The sequence below is a fragment of the Pantherophis guttatus genome, chromosome 3 (assembly GCF_059756535.1).
Source record: "Pantherophis guttatus breed Tessera chromosome 3, ASM5975653v1, whole genome shotgun sequence".
NCBI lineage: Eukaryota > Metazoa > Chordata > Lepidosauria > Squamata > Colubridae > Pantherophis > Pantherophis guttatus.
In genome coordinates, this window is record NC_142065.1 from 113,587,529 (window position 1) to 113,604,433 (window position 16,905).

The following is a 16,905-nucleotide window of genomic DNA, read 5'->3' on the forward strand; positions in this document are numbered from 1 at the left end:
CATGTATTAAAATATCTTAATTGGTTCATAAAGATATTTAGGAAACAGACAGCAATTTTTACCTATTAGGTAGAAATGAAGAAGTCCCTGCAGTTCTTTTTCGCCAATTTTTTTTTATCTTGAGGCACATCCACCACATATGGTAGTATGTGCCTAATTTGTAACTACATCTCCAACAATTAGGTGATAAATTTGAGAACATTTTGGCCAATCTCACTGGTGCCAAGTGCCATCAATGGAACATTTTATACAAATTTTCCTTATAGGCTACTGCCATTGTTAATTTATAATTTCTATCCTACAATTTGTCCCACTTTTCTAATTCTATATTGTGCCGGAGGTTTTTTGCCCAACAGATCATTGTTTCTTTTACTGTTTCATCTTCCATTTTGTATTTTAATAAGAGATTGTAATTTTTTTGTGATCATTCCCCCCCCCCGCCCCGGTCCTAATAGAATTTTATCTATATCCAATTGTTCTCTGTATATGCCATATTGCTCCTGATCTTTTTTTGAATCTAATTTTTATTTGTAACCCTGCAGTTCTTTTTCATTTCATTGTGGAGTATGCTAATCACAGATTGACTGGTTGATATTCTGCAGTACAATTTTGTGAAATTTCATAAATATGAACAGCTGATGTATAAAATTCTCCCGGCATTCATTACATAGCAGATGCTGGGCTCCAAGCCAAATGAAAGTGCTATTTTCTTATATCCGTTTTGTTGTCTTGGTGCCCTCTTTTATTATTCAGTTATGATGAAATGCAAACCCCACCCATTTGTAAAAGGCAAGTATATAAATACCTTTTCTACAGTCAGGTTCCTAACTTCTGAAGAAGTTCTGAAGAAATTTTCCATTTTCCTGGTTTGAGCTCCTGGAATATGGAAGCTGTCAGCGTTCCAAATTAGGCTCTCTTCCAGCGCTGACATAACAAGATGAACTTTTACCTAGTTTTGTATGTACAGATAGTGTTTCCTGGGAGACGAGGGTGGGGGCTACATTCTTGTGAAAAGAACGTGCCAGGAGGTAGAGATGGATTTGCATGATGGCCAATGGGACATTGAGGTTGGAGAGCGGAAGAGGAGGGGGTTGGAAGGAGGGGCCAGTTTGGCTGCAAAAATGAAATCAGGATTGTCGGCTTTTTATGTTCTTAAATAAAAATGTTTCATTAGAGAGATTGCGCTTGAAAATGAAACTCATTTAAGATAGCACCGAAACCTGACAGACAGCCAAACTCTCCTCCAAATCCAGGCTGGCTGAGTTTAAATCATCCCGTTCCCTCCCAGACATCTGGTCGGACGGACTATGGCTGAAGCCAAGCTCTCGGAGGAAAGCCTGCTTCAAGAAACGGGAGGAGCAGAAGCGGTCGTGATTCCAGCCAACTTGGAAAATACAAAGGTAAAAGATAAAGAAAAACCCCTAAGTGAATTGGGAAGGGCGAGCTGGGGATGGGAATGGCAGCGAAGCCTAGACAAGGCAGCACCTCCCCACCCCAGGATGAGAGACGAGGCAGAGGACTACCAACACCAAGGCTGGCCCTCCAGAGCTCAGCACAGAGAGGAGAGGGCAGAGAGGGAGGAACCACCCCAGTTCAGAGGGAAATTCGATGGTGACCCAGACAACCTCGCCCAATTCCTCGATTCAGCTGAGATATACATAGAGCGGTTCGGACACCTCTACCCTTTCCCCAGAGCCCTAGTGAATGCTATCTCGGAAGGGCTGGAGGGAGAAGCAAAGAGGTGGTCAGCATCACTCTACAAATACAGGGCCCCCCAGCTACAAAATGCGGATGGGTTCTTGCAACTATTGAGAGCCCGTTATGAGGAGGAGGAGGAGGACCCCTATGTGGAAGACGAGCTCAGAAACCTAATGCAGAGGGGGAAGCCTATCAGAGAGCATATCCGTGAATTCAGGAGAGTCATTGGGACACTGCCTCCCCTACCAGAGCGATTGCTGGTGTATTTTTTTAGAACAAGCCTAGATAAAAGAATTTCCCAAGTGACTGCCTATCGTGACATCCCAAACCGACTCGCTGAATGGTTCCGGGTAGCGATAAAAGTCGACAGAGGGCTGCGGGCGAGTGACACGTCAAAACCACCAGAGGAAAAAGAGAGAGGCCGACCAGACCAGGGGCTGATGAGACTAATCTTGTTGTGTTTTCCCTATGGGATAGGTGATGTCGCAGAAGTGAAGGGAGAGGGGCCGGATGTCAGTGTTCCAAATTAGGCTCTCTTCCAGCGCTGACATAACAAGATGAACTTTTACCTAGTTTTGTATGTACAGATAGTGTTTCCTGGGAGACGAGGGTGGGGGCTACATTCCTGTGAAAAGAACATGCCGGGAGGTAGAGATGGATTTGCATGATGGCCAATGGGACATTGGGGTTGGAGAGCGGAAGAGGAGGGGGTTGGAAGGAGGGGCCAGTTTGGCTGCAAAAATGAAATCAGGATTGTCGGCTTTTTATGTTCTTAAATAAAAATGTTTCATTAGAGAGATTGCGCTTGAAAATGAAACTCATTTAAGATAGCACCGAAACCTGACAGAAGCATTGGCTTTCACAGAATCAACCAACTTTTCCAAGGATTCCAGGAAAGGAAGACATAATTGCATCATCCTATGCCTTATAACATGTTTGGTCACTTCTGTACTGCTTCTATTTTTATTAGGATGCATTCATCTTCAAAAGCAGGTAAAATTTCTATTTATTGTACGTATTTTTTAATTTCAGCTCTTCAGTGAAAGTGGCTTTTACAATGAATTACAAGACATTAGTTAGAAAGCAAAGCCCCTGGCTTTAGATTTATGAACTAATAGATGGGACACAAATCTCAAGGCAAAGATTTAGGGTTAGAGTTTTTTCCCCCTAAACTCTAATCTTAAAGAGAAAAGCCAGAAAGATTAAGGTCTGTTACAACAAATGAAATTTCTCATATTAAGTTGGGCCAATATTTTGAATTATTTATAGAGGTTGCTAATTATGATAGTTTGATGCTTCAACAGTAATGTGTTCAAGAAAAATATAGTTGCTGTACAAATACTCCTCAAATTACAGCTGGTTGCAGTTCAAAGTTGTAGCTACAAAAAAATGAGTTATGACCTGGTTCTGAAATTCTGACTCACCCCGCTCCCCTGCAGTTATGTAACCACTCTTTGGGCAGTTGGCAACATGGCTGCATTTATGACCATTTGTAATGTTCTGCAGTCACATGATTGCATTTTATGACAGTTTTGCCAAAAACAATTACGTTTTTTGGCAAAAGTGTACCATAGCAAACTATCAGTCCGTTTAATTATCGTAGCATGCAGTTTTACAACCACTGCATTCGCAAAACTCATACAATTGGGTGGATCATGTGATAGACTCAATTTGCAACTACCACAACATGCAACTAGAATGAGCAGTCTCCATTATAGTCGTATGTTGAGGGTTATCTGTAATATTGTTCATTGCTTCTGATTTGATGGATATCATTTTGTCAGTGTTGTCAGTAATTGTTCTTTGAGTACTTGTGCTCCAGGCTGTGTGACAGCACCTAGCCATCTACTCTTCTGTCAGCCTCTTTTTCTATTGCCTTTGATTTCTCCAAATTTGAAAATCTTTTCCAGTGATTATTTCCTTAATGTTATGTGCCAAAATATTTGAACTTTAACTTCATTATTAGTGCTTTTAGTAGCAATCAGATTGTACATAATCCAGCATTGTTCTACATACAGCCCAAGATATTCTCAGCATTTTCCCCTAGCAGCATGGTTTAAAGACCTTCATTTTTCTTTTTTTTCAGCCTTTCTGATGGTCCAGCTTTCACATCAATATGTTACAATTTGTATAGATTTGTCCCAAAGAACAGTTGTTTCCCAATTTGATAGGTATCATGAATTTCTGATGTTAAGAAAATGAAGTTTGTTGCTGATTTAACTTCTTTTCCTATTTGTCAATTCCTGTTGACATAAACTTAGGATGTTTCTTTGGTATGAATGAGCAGACTGTCTTTTGCACTTTCTTCAATATGAGATTCTTTAAATCTTCCTTTCTATTGATTATCAAAGTGGTATCTTCAAGAAACCAACCATTGAGCTTCTTTGCAGCAACTTTAGTTCTAATTTCTATTTCCAGCATTTTGGATTATATATTCTGCATATACTTTTAAGTAAATCCGGTTCCATGGAATCATATTTGGAAGTGACCTTGGAGGTTTCTACCCTAACTCAATGCTGAGGGCAGGAATTTTCAGACCATCTCAGATAAACCATTGGTTCTTAACTTCCCCTTCAGCACTATGGAGAATAAACCCATACTCTATTCTCCGTGATGGTCCTTTATTTATTGGAAAACTGCTATCATGTGTCCCCTTAGCTTACTCTTCTTTAGGCTAAACATTTACTCAGTTATTTTAACTGATCTTCATAGGATTTGGCCTCCAAGACTTTCACCATCCTTATTGCTCTTCTGTACCCTCTTTCCAATTGTTCGACATTCTTCTGGTATGATGGTGGCCAAAATTGGACATAGTATTTCTTTCTTTTTTTTTAATAGTTTTTATTGAATATAAATATTAAAAAAGACATACGTAACATATACACAACAAACATTTATACAACATATACACAAAAAGAGTATAATTTCTTCTTAAGAATTTTTTCAGAGTGACATTCTACAATTCTACTTATGATATATTCCTTCACCTCTCCTTAATCTAATAACATTTTTTATTATATATATATATATTTAAATCGGTAATATTTCCCCCTATATTTTTGTATATTTCTGATTTTTAACCAATTATACCAATTATTCCATATTTTATAATAATCTGATTCTTCTCTTTCTTGTAATTCTTTGGTTAACCTATCCATTTCAGCGCATTCTAAAATTTTTCCTATTACTTCTGTTTCACTTGGTATTTTTTCTTGCTTCCAATTTTTTGCGTAAGTTATTCTTGCAGCAGTTAATATGTGAATTGTGAGATATTTGATATCCTTAGGGTATGATTTGTTAAAGATTCCTAATAGAAATGTTTCTGGTTCTTTTTCAATCTGTGTTTTTGTTATTTGTTCCAACCATTTTTTGATGTTAGACCAAAATTTATTTGCTACCGGGCAAGTCCACCATAAATGATAGAAAGTCCCTTGTGCCTTTTTGCACTGCCAACAAATCGGGCTATTTTTAGGTTGTATTTTTGCCAATCTGGTTGGAGACATATGCCACCGATAAAACATTTTCAGTTGGTTTTCCTTGTACGCCGTTGCTTTTGTTAAATTTAGGTTTACCTGCCAGAACTTTTCCCATTTTTCCAAAGGTATTGTGTGTTTGATATTTTGAGCCCACTTAATCATCGTTTCTTTGACTGTCTCTTCTTATTGGCCATAGTATTTCATCTGTAGTTATTGGTTAATATTTTTCATGCAACATAGGGACAAAAACAACAATCAGAATAATGGTCCTCTGTCTGTTTCCTAGTATCTTTCAAAACTGCTTGGATTTGAAAAATAATCCCCACTCAAAAATGGAATTTCCTTAAATATTATTCCATTCATAGAAAACATGCTTGCAGATGTAAATGAAAAGATTTTCCTAATTTTCATTGCCACACAGGCCAGATTTCCATAAATTGGAGAAAGAATTTTAACCCTCCCTTCCCTGTTTGCCATGGTGCTCAAAAATTGCCACCATGTTGCATTTCAGGGTTGAGAAAAATTATTAATAACAGTGGAATTGTTTTTTTCCAAGCTTAATTGGAAGGTGGAGGGGAAATTGTTATTGAAGGAAGAAGAAAAAGAATGGAAAGAGAGAAGGATGAATGGAGGTAGAAAAAAATTAATTGATCTCTTAAAACAAACTGGGCAGAAATACATTCTCTTCAAATATGTTGGAGCATGGCCAGTCATATAGGCAAGCAAAGGGGATAGCTGTTCTTGATGTTTTTCCATTCCTTGACCTTCCACTGTGATGTGTGTGATGGCATTAAGTATGATGTTTCTTGGGATTTTGTAACTGGCTATATATGGATTTGAAGGTGGAAGGGAAAAAAATATTGAGTTCATTAACCTCAGAAATGACACATCACATAAGTAAGAATATTACACTCCAGTTCTTTGTGTCATCTTTCCCTTTTTCTTAGCAAACCCCTTTTCATTTTTTCTTTCATATTGTTTCACTCATTCTTCTTTGGTTCCTTTGCCAAAATCTATTCTTCCTTCCTCTCAATTCTTTAGTCCTCCCATTATTGTTGGACTGTGGAGATAGGCCCAATTCCATCCTAGAGAATACTCCAAGGCAATGTAACACTCTTAACTCAGCTTTGGCAGTTTTGTTGTGAAGCTAAAGAGTTCCTTGGTATGTCTGAAACAATAGGGGGTCTCACTCTGGATAATAATCACACTGTTATTCTCTGCTTAATTATAATAGTAATGGAGAAAGAAAAGGCTGTAACTTTGGAGATATTCTGATTAGCCAAACTCATTCTTTTAATGAGCACAAGAATGCCCACTTTTATGAACTTATACCAAAGAATATTTTAAAAAATGAATATCCTATAACAGTGATAGTTAACCTTTTTGGCACTGAGTGCTGAAACAGGAGCGCACGTGCACACCGGAGCACTGGAACCCAGAAGAGAGTAGCTGTCTGGCACGCATGTGTGCCGGACCAGCTGTCTGGCATGCATGCGCATGACAGAAGCCGGAAGAGCAGCTGGCGATGGCGCACATGCCCACAGAGAGGGCTCTGAGTGCCACAGGTTTGCCATCACGGTCCTATAATATCCACAGTTAAGTATAAAGAAGCCACTTCACATATGTTTTCAGAGTGGTAAAACACCATCTTAGCATTATATCAACTCTGTAATGGAGGTTAGAGTTTTAAGGCTGACATACAAATGCCTGAATACAATGCAGTGCAATGTCTCATTTTTCTTTCCTTTACAGGCATTCAAGACATGTTGGGTTCATGGTTCTTGTGAGTACTTATATCTCCTTATCAGTTTATTCCTGAAAGTTTTTGCTATTTCTCTGAGACATTTTGACACCCCACTTCACAAAACAAGGCCTAGAGTGATTGAAGTTTTTGTATTGTGAGGAAATGACATGAAACCCTTATCTGCAGAGTATGAGAGATACTTTTTGGTTCATAGATCTTATATTACAACCTAAATTTCCGCAATATCAAGATACACATCTATTTTCTACTTTTGCTTCTTGAGAGACAAAAAAGTAGGAAAATAGTACTTTGCAAACTAAAACAAAATCCACATTTCTTATGGAGTTAAACTCTACAAAGTTTGACATTCTCTGACCTAGAGCTTTTCCTCTTTTGAAGAGTTGCTTTCCTTATATTTTAAATCAGAACCCTCTCAGCAGTGTGTAACATTCATTTATGTTTCATTCACTAGAGCAAGCAAAAAACTTAAAAATAATATTCAAGATCCCCTTAGCTAGTTATAGCAACAAATACGATGTGGAATTATCTCTGTGAATGTGATAAATTCTGCCAATGGCTAATCTATCAGGCATGCCTCTGTTCAAAACTCAAGGAAGGAAAACCCCAACTCCATGTTTGTAGAGAAAGGTACTTTGAACTGATAGCAACAAAAGAAAAAGCAAGATCTGAAGCAAAAAGCATGAAAGTTATATATTGAAAGTATCTCTAAATCCCTCCCTGAAAGACCCAGGGTCAATGTCCAATCCCCATCGCAATTGGTGTCATGTGGGCAGCATCTTCAGGTGTTTTCGTCCACCTGGTATTCCAGGATGGTTGACCTTGACTGGGCATTGTTGTTGTTAGTTGCGAAGTCATGTCTGACCCATCACAACCCCATGGACAACGTTCCTCCAGGCTTTCCTATCGTCTACCATCCTCTAGAGCAGTGATGGTGAACCTTTTCGGCAGCGAGTGCCGAAACCAGAATGTGTGCACGCTGGAGTGCCAGAAACCTGAAGACCAGCTGGCCAGTGTGCATGCTGGTCTTCGGGTTTCCAGCACTTCGGTGTGCGCAAAGACCAGGTGGCCAGCGCACACGCATATGCTGGAAATCATAAGAACAGCGCATATGCCCACAGAGAGCGTTCTGCATGCCACCTCTGGCACACGTGCCGTAGGTTCGCCATCACGGCTCTAGAGTCCATTTAAGTTCACGCCTACTACTTCAGTGACTCCATCCAGTCTCTGTCATCCCGTTCTTCTTTTGCCCTCAATCTTTCCCAGCATTAGGCACTTCTCCAGTGAGTCCTTCCTTCTCATTAGGTGGCCAAAGTATTTGAGTTTCATCTTCAGGACCTGGTCTTCTAAAGAGCAGTCAGGGTTGATCCCCTCTAGGACTGACTGGTTTGATCTCCTTGCAGTCCAAGGAACTCGCAGGAGTCTTCTCTAACACCATAGTTCAAAGGTCTCAATTCTTTGGCGCTCAGCCTTTCTTATGGTTCAACTTTCACAGCCATACATTGCAACTGGAAAACCATAGCCTTGACTATACGCACTTTTGTTGGCAGGGTGATGTCTCTGCTTTTTAGTATGCTGTCTATATTTGCCATAGCTTTCCTCCCCAGGAGCAAGCGTCTTTTAATTTCTTGGCTGCAGTCCCCATCTGCGGTGATCTTGGAGCCCAGAAAAATAAAATCTGTCACTACCTCCATTTCTTCCCCATCTATTTGCCAGGAATTAAGAGGGCCGGATGCCATGATCTTAGTTTTTTTAATGTTGAGTTTCAAGCCAACTTTTGCACTCTCCTTCTCCACCTGCATCAAGAGGCACTTTAGTTCCTCTTTGCTTTCTGCCATTAGAGTGGTGTCATCTGCATATCTGAGGTTGTTGATATTTCTCCCGGCAATCTTAATTCCAACTTTGATTCATCTAGCCCCGCCTTTCTCATGATGTGCTCTGTATATAAATTAAATAGGCAGGGTGACAGTATATAGCCTTGCCAAACTCCTTTCTCAATTTTGAACCAATCAGTGGTTCCGTGTCTAGTTCTCATTGTTGTTTCTTGACTTGCATATAGGTTTCTTAAGAGACAAATAAGATGGTCAGGTACTCCCATCTCTTTAAGAACTTGTGACAATTTGTTGTGATCCACACAATCAAAGGCTTTAGCATAGTCAATGAAGCAGAACTAGATGTTTTTCTGGAACTCCCTAGCTTTCTCCATGATCCAGCATATGTTGGCAATTTGATCTCTAGTTCCTCTGCCTCTTTGAAATCCTGCCTGTACTTCTTGTAGTTGTTGATCCACATACTGCTGGAGCCTAGCTTGTAGGATTTTAAGCATAACCTTACTAGCATTTGAAATGAGTGCAATGGTGTGATAGTTTGAATATTCTTTGGCATTGCCTTTCTTTGGAATTGGAATGTAAACTGACCTTTTCCAATCCTGTGGCCACTGTTGAGTTTTCCAAATTTGCTGGCAAATTGAGTGTAGCACTTTTACTGCATTGTCTTTTAAGATTTTGAATAGCTCAGATGGAATACTGTCTCCTCCACTAGCTTTGTTGTTGTTCAGATTTCCTAAGGCCCATTTGACTTCACATTCTAGGATGTCTGGCTCAAGGTCAGTGACCACCCCATCATGGTTATCAGGGATGTTAAGCTCGTTCTTGTATAATTCTTCTGTGTAATTTTGCCACCTCTTCTTGATCTCTTCTGCCTCTGTTAGGTCCCTGCCATTTTGGTCCTTTATCATGCCCATCTTTGCATGAAACATTCCCTTCATATCTCTAGTCCTTCCTATTCTATTGTTTTCTTCTATTTCTTTCCACTGTTCATTTAAGAAGGCATCCTTATCTCTTTTAGGTATTCTCTGGAATTCTGCATTCAATTGGGTGTATCTTTCTCTTTCTCCCTTGCCTTTTGCTTCCCTTCTTTCCTCAGCTATTTGCAAAGCTTCCTCAGACAGCCATTTTGCTTTCTTGCATTTCTTTTTCTTTGGGATGGTTTTAGTTGCTACCTCTTGTACAATGTTGTGAACCTCTGTCCATAGTTCTTCAGGCACTCTGTCTATCAGATCTAATTCCTTAAATCTATTTGTCACCTCTACTGTATATTCATCAGGGATATGATTTAGTTCATACCTGAGTGGCCTAGTGCTTTTCCCTACTTTCTTCAATTTTGCAACGAGAAGCTCATGATCTGAGCCACAATCAGCTCCTGTTTTTACTGACTGTATAGAGTTTCTCCATCTTTGGCTGCAGAGCACATAGTCAATCTGATTTCTGTGTTAACCGTCTGGTGATGTCCATGTGTAGAGTCATCTCTTGGGTTGTTGGAAAAGAGTGTTTGCTATGACCATCGTATTCTCTTGACAAAATTCCATCAGTTAGCAAAGCCTAGGAAGCTTTGCAGCTGCTTGCGGATGCATGGGGCAGCCCACTCCAAGACTACCCAGACTTTCTCCGGATCCATTTCATTACCCACATGCGATATGTGGTAACCCAGATAGTCAATTTTAGTCTGGTAAAATTTGCAGTTTGACAATTTGGCATACAGCTCAGCAGCCCTGAGTTTTTTCGGAACTGAACACACTATTTTCACATGTCCCTCCAGGGTTTCAGTGTAAATAAGAATGTCATCTAGGTAGACCAGGACCTCCGTGTAAAGATGTTCATGTAGCACCTCATTTATCAATTGAATGAACACAGCGAGTGCCCCCTGTAGCCAGAACAGGAGCACTCTAAACTGGAAACAACCCAAAGGGCAATTGAAGGCCGTTTTCCACTCATCCCCTTCCTTAATTCGAACTCAGTAATAAGACTCTCTCAAGTCCAGCTTAGTGAAAACCTTCCCCCTAACCAGATGAGCTAACATGTCCTTTATAAGGGGTAGTGGGTAAACATTTTCTATGCAAATGGCGTTGATATTTTTGTAATCCATCTTTTTTCTCATGGAACACCGGGACTTGTGGCCTAGCTGGTTGTATGAAAGCCCAGTTTAGGTTTTTATCAATAAAATTTTGCAATTTCTCCAGCTCATAAGGGGCCATGGAGTAGATCTTTAGTTTAGGGAGTTTCACCCCTGGGAGGATTTCTATACTGCAGTCAATGGAGCAATGGATTGGGAGCACATCTGATGCCCTCTCGCTGAACGCTTCCCTGAGATCCCAATATTCCTTAGGGATTTTCTCCTCCCCAGCAATGTGTTTGCTCACTGCTGCTGCCAACTCCCTCATGCTTTGGCTATGCATAAGGGTTTTCCCCCTTCCTTCCCCTGCTGGGTGGAGCAGATGTGCAACAACCCCTTCCTCCAATTCACATGAGGGTTCCATTTCTGGAGCAAGGGTAATCCGAGCAAGAGGGGCTATTCCATTCCAGGGGCTACAATAAAACTCAAAGTCTCTCAGTGGTCCCCCATCCACATCTCAACCAGCTTGGTCACAAAGTGGGCTGCCCCCCCCAGCCACTGACCATCCAACTGGCCATCCAACACTATGGGTACTTTCATTGTTCTCAGTCTCAGCCCCAGAGTCCAAAATGGCTAGCATCTTTCCATGGGCACCAGATGAAGGCACCCTTAACTCCACCAGAATAGTAATGGGGCCCACATGCTGACTTACCAGGAGGTCATTGTTGGAGTCGGTTTTGCTGTCCCCTGGGTTGGTCAGATCTCCCAACTCCTCCAGGCCTGGAGGAGCGAACTCTACGACTTCCACTCCTTGCAGAGCTGTTTCGCGGTTCTTTGCTGGCGGCTTCTTGGCTCTCTTCCCTCCAGTTGGGGTTGGCTTGGAGCCAGGCTTGGTGAAACAATCAGCAGCTCGGTGCCCCTCCTTCCCACATCTGAAGCATGCTGTGGATCTGGGCTTGGATGCTGGTCCCCCTTTGGCAGCTCTAGGGGCCTCTTTCAGGGTGGAAGGGGAAGGCTTGTTCCAGCTGTGGTCCCCTCGGTACTGGCCAGGTCAATTTCCACCTTGGCTGCCAACACATACCAGCGCTGCAGGTTTCAGGGGACCTCTCGGGCACAACAGCTTTGGTAGACATCCTCATTGAGGCCATCCTTGTAACATTCCATCAGGGCCTCCTGGGATCATCCCCACATGTGGCAAATCAACTCGTGAAACTTCTCGGTGTATTCGGCCAATGATCTCCTCCCTTGGTTTAGAGTTTTCAACCTGGTTCTAGCCTTTCATTCAGCTAAGGGGTCATCAAAGCACACTCGGAGGGCCATCATAAACAGGTCATAATCCCTCAGCAATGGGGAATCTTCATTATGAAGGGCCACCATCCACTCAATTGCTGTCCCCTCCAGGGCCATGGTGACACACCACACCTTTGCCGCTTCTGAAGCAAAATCCTCCCCATACTCCTGCATATGATTCTAAACTTGGACTAGGAAGAATCCCAAAGCCTTGGGATCTCCTCCATATTTTACTGCTAGCTGAGGCACTTTGGAATTTGGCACCCCCAGGGAACTAACCCTCCCCCCCCACTGGGGGGGGGCTGGGCTGAAGTCGCTGTTTGAATTCCTGGAGCCTGTGCTGGCTCTGGCCAAGCTCTAGGAATCTCATCTGGGTATGCAGGGGCTTCTGCTCCCCCCCTCCTGGTTGCTCAGCCTCCTCACGCGCAGGCAAGGCATACCTTTCACATGCTCTCTGACTTTCAAGAGCTTCTTGCAGGAGATGCAGGGCTTGAGTCAGCAGGAGGTCTTCTTTGTCAGCTTCCTGCCAAGCAGCCTCTCCATGCCGGTGTCTTGCAGCTGTTACCCCGGGGGGGGGGAATCTCCTCCGGAGCCTCCATCTGTCCTATGCCCAGCAACCATTTGTCTTGGACTGGCTTTTCCTCAATCAGCAGTTCAGACATTCACTCCGACTCTTCCCAACAGCAGTGGGACTCGGGGGAAGTCGACCAGGGGTGAAATGCTACCAGATCAGGCAAAACAGGAGCGATAAAAACTACCGGTTCGGGAGAACTAGTAAAAAAAACTACCAGTTCAGTTGAACCGGTAGCTAACTACCGGTTTGCCTGAACCGGTAGCTAACTACTGGTTTGCCTGAACCGGTAGCTAACTACCAGTTCAACTGAACCGGTAGCTTTTTAAACACGCAGTGCACGTTTGGTGGGCACTGTGCATGCGCATGCAGAATACATTTGGTGCTCACTGCGCATGTGCATGCAGCACGCATTTGGTGTGCATGCATGCTTGGTGCACAATGTGCATTCATGGCCAGTGAACCAGTAGCAAACTGGTTCAGATTTCACTCCTGGAGTCGACCTAGCAGCTCCCATGTCCTCGTGGTCGCTGCCTTGGTTAGACATTCTTTGCTCAGCCCCCATGGTAGAGTTTTCTCTGGGATGGCTGATAAAGCAGATTTGCTTAATGTCAGGCATGCCTCCATTCAAAACTCAAGAAAGGAAAACCCCAACTCTATGTTTGTAGAGAAAGGTACTTTTACTGAATTTGAACTGATAGCAACAAAAGAAAAGCAAAAGGCATGAAAGTTACATATTGAAAGTATCCCCAAATCCCTCCCACAAAGACCCAGGGTAAATGTCCAATCCTCATCCCAATTGGTGTCATGTGGGCAGCATCTTCAGGTGTTTTCGTCCAGGATGGTTGACCTTGACTAGGCATAAACAAGTCCATACAGCTGCGCAGTAGAACATAGGAGCAATCCTCCCTATTTGTTCACATAAAGCATCTCTCTCCAGCTCACATCCCCCCCACCCAAATGCCAATCTCCTCCCCCCCTGCTATGGCAGCTGATAACAAGCAAGCATCATAGATGCTGACTAATAATAATAAAGATCAGAGATTCACCAAATTTAACACAATCTTTCAGTTGCAGACCTAACATCTAGACATAATAGCTGGGTGAATGCTTGAAAGTTTGCTCTTCTGTATTTTAAGATTTAAAAAAGGGAATTTACAACTAGTAGGCCACTTCTACTCATTACTTAATTGTAGCTGATATACTATCAGAAGCATTTGTGAGCTAAAAATATAAATTGCACTTTAGAAATTTATCTATGTTAAATATATGTGGCTTTGAGTCAGTCTTGACACCCAGCAACTGCCTAAACAAATCCTAGCATTTTTCTTGGCAAGATTTTTGGAATTTATTTGTAGTTTCTAATCTGAGAAAGAGTGACAGGCCCAAACCCTTACTTCTCATGAAGAACACTTTTGAAAGCATTGATTGTACTGTTACTAGTCAGCACAACCCACCTTCAGAGTTTTCCTGCAGCCCCAGCCCCAATTAGTCTATTAAAATAAAGTTCATTGTAATTCCAAATATTCTTATTGTGCTGTTATGTTGCATGCCAAATTATTTCCAGTTCCAACCAATTGATGACTACCAAGTAATACATCCCATATTTATGAGCCAGGAAAAGGAAAATGGAATCAATCACTTCTATCTCCATCTCCCATTCTACCAAGAATACCTCAAACTTGCAGAAATGGAGATTGCTTCCCATACTATACCACACACTCTTTGTCAAATACTTAAGTTAGAGCTACTATATTTTGATTCCAAAAATCTGGTCAAGACCTAGATCCATGATGGCGAACATATGGCACGTGTGCCACAGGTAGCACGCACAACCATATCTGTGGGCACATGAGCATTGCCCTAGCTTAGCTTCAGCATGCATGTGCGCGCTAGCCAACTGATTTTCGGGCCTTCCAGGCCCACCAGAACTTGGGAACCGGGCTGTTTCCGGCCTCCGGAGGGCCTCCGGGAGGGTGGGGAAGGCCGTTTTCACCCTCCCCAGGTTCCTAGAAAGCCTCTGGAGCCTGGGGAGGGTGAGAAATGGGCCTACCAGGCCCACTGTGCCATTGTGTGCCAAAAGTGGGGGAGAGTGCAGAGTGTTGTGCATGCATGTGCGGTGGGATGGGGCGCATTATGGGTGTGGGCACGCGCATACGCAACTCCCCCTGCTTTTGGCACGCGATGGCAAAAAGGTTAGCCATCACTGACCTAGATGATCACAAATATATATATATATATATATCTCATAGGTTTATATCTCTTTGTGGCCATTTAGTGCTTGTTCAGCATTTTGCAGCAGAGATCCATCAGCCTAAGGAATAGAAAAAAACTCATTTATTTATTTACTTACCTACTTATTTTCTTATTTATATTTCATGTTTCTAGATGGCCCTTGACTTGAGGATAATATATAGCAACTGATGGCTATAACCACTAGATGGCAGGAAAGATCTATAAAACATCTAACTCTCTGCTTTCATCTAATGGTTCTCCAGAGTTTTGCAGCTTAAATATGTGCCGATATTAGTAACAACAAATAGTAAATAGGTTGTTTCCCACACATTTGCTTAATGATTGCAGCACTCACTTTATGACCACCATGTTCACTTAACAACTGCTGCAAAAGTCTTAAAATCCGGGCATGGGCACCCATAATGTGATCACCCACTTAATGACCATCACAACTTATGACTGAAATTGTAGGCTCAATTGTAGTCATAAGTCAAGGACTATTTGTAATCCTACAAAAGATTCTCACTACTAAAATCTGTATTATTATTAATCTACCCCCTCCCTCCCAAACCTCTGCCTGAATTCTCAGTAAATTGATGTAGGTGTTAGTTAGAACAAAACAGTTCTATTTATTTATGTTTATATGCACACAGTGAAGCTTCTGATGGTGTACAGAAGTACAAAACCTATGAACTTTCCCAAAAGTAATCTGGGAAAGATGAACCTGCTTGAGTGCCAGTGGACTAGAAAAATAAAAGGTAGGTGAAGTGCAGAGTATTCTGGTGGCAGCCATGGTTGAACAAGACCCTGAAATAGAGCACCTCTGGAATTGATGGTATACTGGAATATTTTGTTGCATATAAATAAATATTTTTGTATTTTCTTTTGGATTCCCCCAACCCCAATCTTACTTATGCATGAAAGCACCAGTCACTTCTTCAGCAACTCAGACATCTATCATCTGGAAATGGGAACACGACTGTGATGATTCAACAGTTCAAGTGGATGCTGGTAACTATAGACTTGAAATCCTGGAAACTGGCATGTATTTTGTCTACATTTATGTGGCCCGTACAGATGATGCCTCTTTTGAGGATTTATTCAATGTTCAACTGAAGGCAAATTCCAGCCAAGTCCCTCTCAGCCTTCTCAAAGGGGTTGATGCTTCCTGTGCTTCTATACTTATGGGGAGACCTTATTTCCTGAAAAATGAGGTAAACTTGCACTTGGAAGTTAATGCAGGACTGACACATATTGATTGTATTCTTACATACTGGGCACTCTTTAAAATCTGAAGAGACCATGAGTTCCTACCAGCATCAACTTAACCCAGTTAGTCTGTATTTGAAATTGCTGCCGATAGAGATGCTGTCAGGTTCTGATGTTATCTCAAATAAATTTCATTCTCAAACACAAAGTCTTTGATGAAATCTATTATTTATTGAAGAATAATGATCTAGTCCTGAACTCATTTGCAGCCGAAACTGATCTTCTGATCCCAAACCCCTCCCTTTCCATTCCTCAAATCTCAGTGTCTCATTGGCCATCTTCCAAGTCCATCTTCCATCTCAGTTACTTCAAGTCACAGGAATTTCCCCCCCTCCTCCCATCACCTAGGTGGCGTTATCTGCCGGGAGGAAAGAACGGGGTGAAAAGTCAAGCTACTGCTTCTAACAGGCTCTTTCCCACTCATTCATGTCAGCGCTGGGGAAATCATAGTTTGGAGCGCTGACATCCGGCCCCTCTCCCTTCATTTCTCCAGAGCGGCCTGCCGCAAAAGAAAAAAAAAAACACAACAAGTTAAGTATCGTTATCCCCTCCGAGGGTGTGTCCCCCCCCCGGCTTCCCCGAGTGATCTGCATGGAATTTGGCTATAAGGCGGTCAGCTTGGATGTTTGTGCTCTTCACCCAGGAAGCCTCTGATAATGCGTAACCCTTCCATTTAATTAAGTATTGGAGGCGGCCCCTGTGCCATCTTGAAT

The 16,905-nt window shown here is 42.0% G+C and overlaps 1 long non-coding RNA gene across 1 annotated transcript; it reads left to right on the forward strand.

The window, feature by feature from the left end:
* The first annotated feature begins 1,101 nt into the window (after nucleotides 1-1,101).
* LOC148114773 (uncharacterized) lies at nucleotides 1,102-16,341 on the forward strand. The gene is made up of 4 exons (XR_015733527.1): nucleotides 1,102-1,400; nucleotides 2,564-2,691; nucleotides 6,927-6,957; nucleotides 15,848-16,341. It is a non-coding gene; the product is annotated as an uncharacterized LOC148114773 (long non-coding RNA).
* Nucleotides 16,342-16,905: the final 564 nt, after the last annotated feature.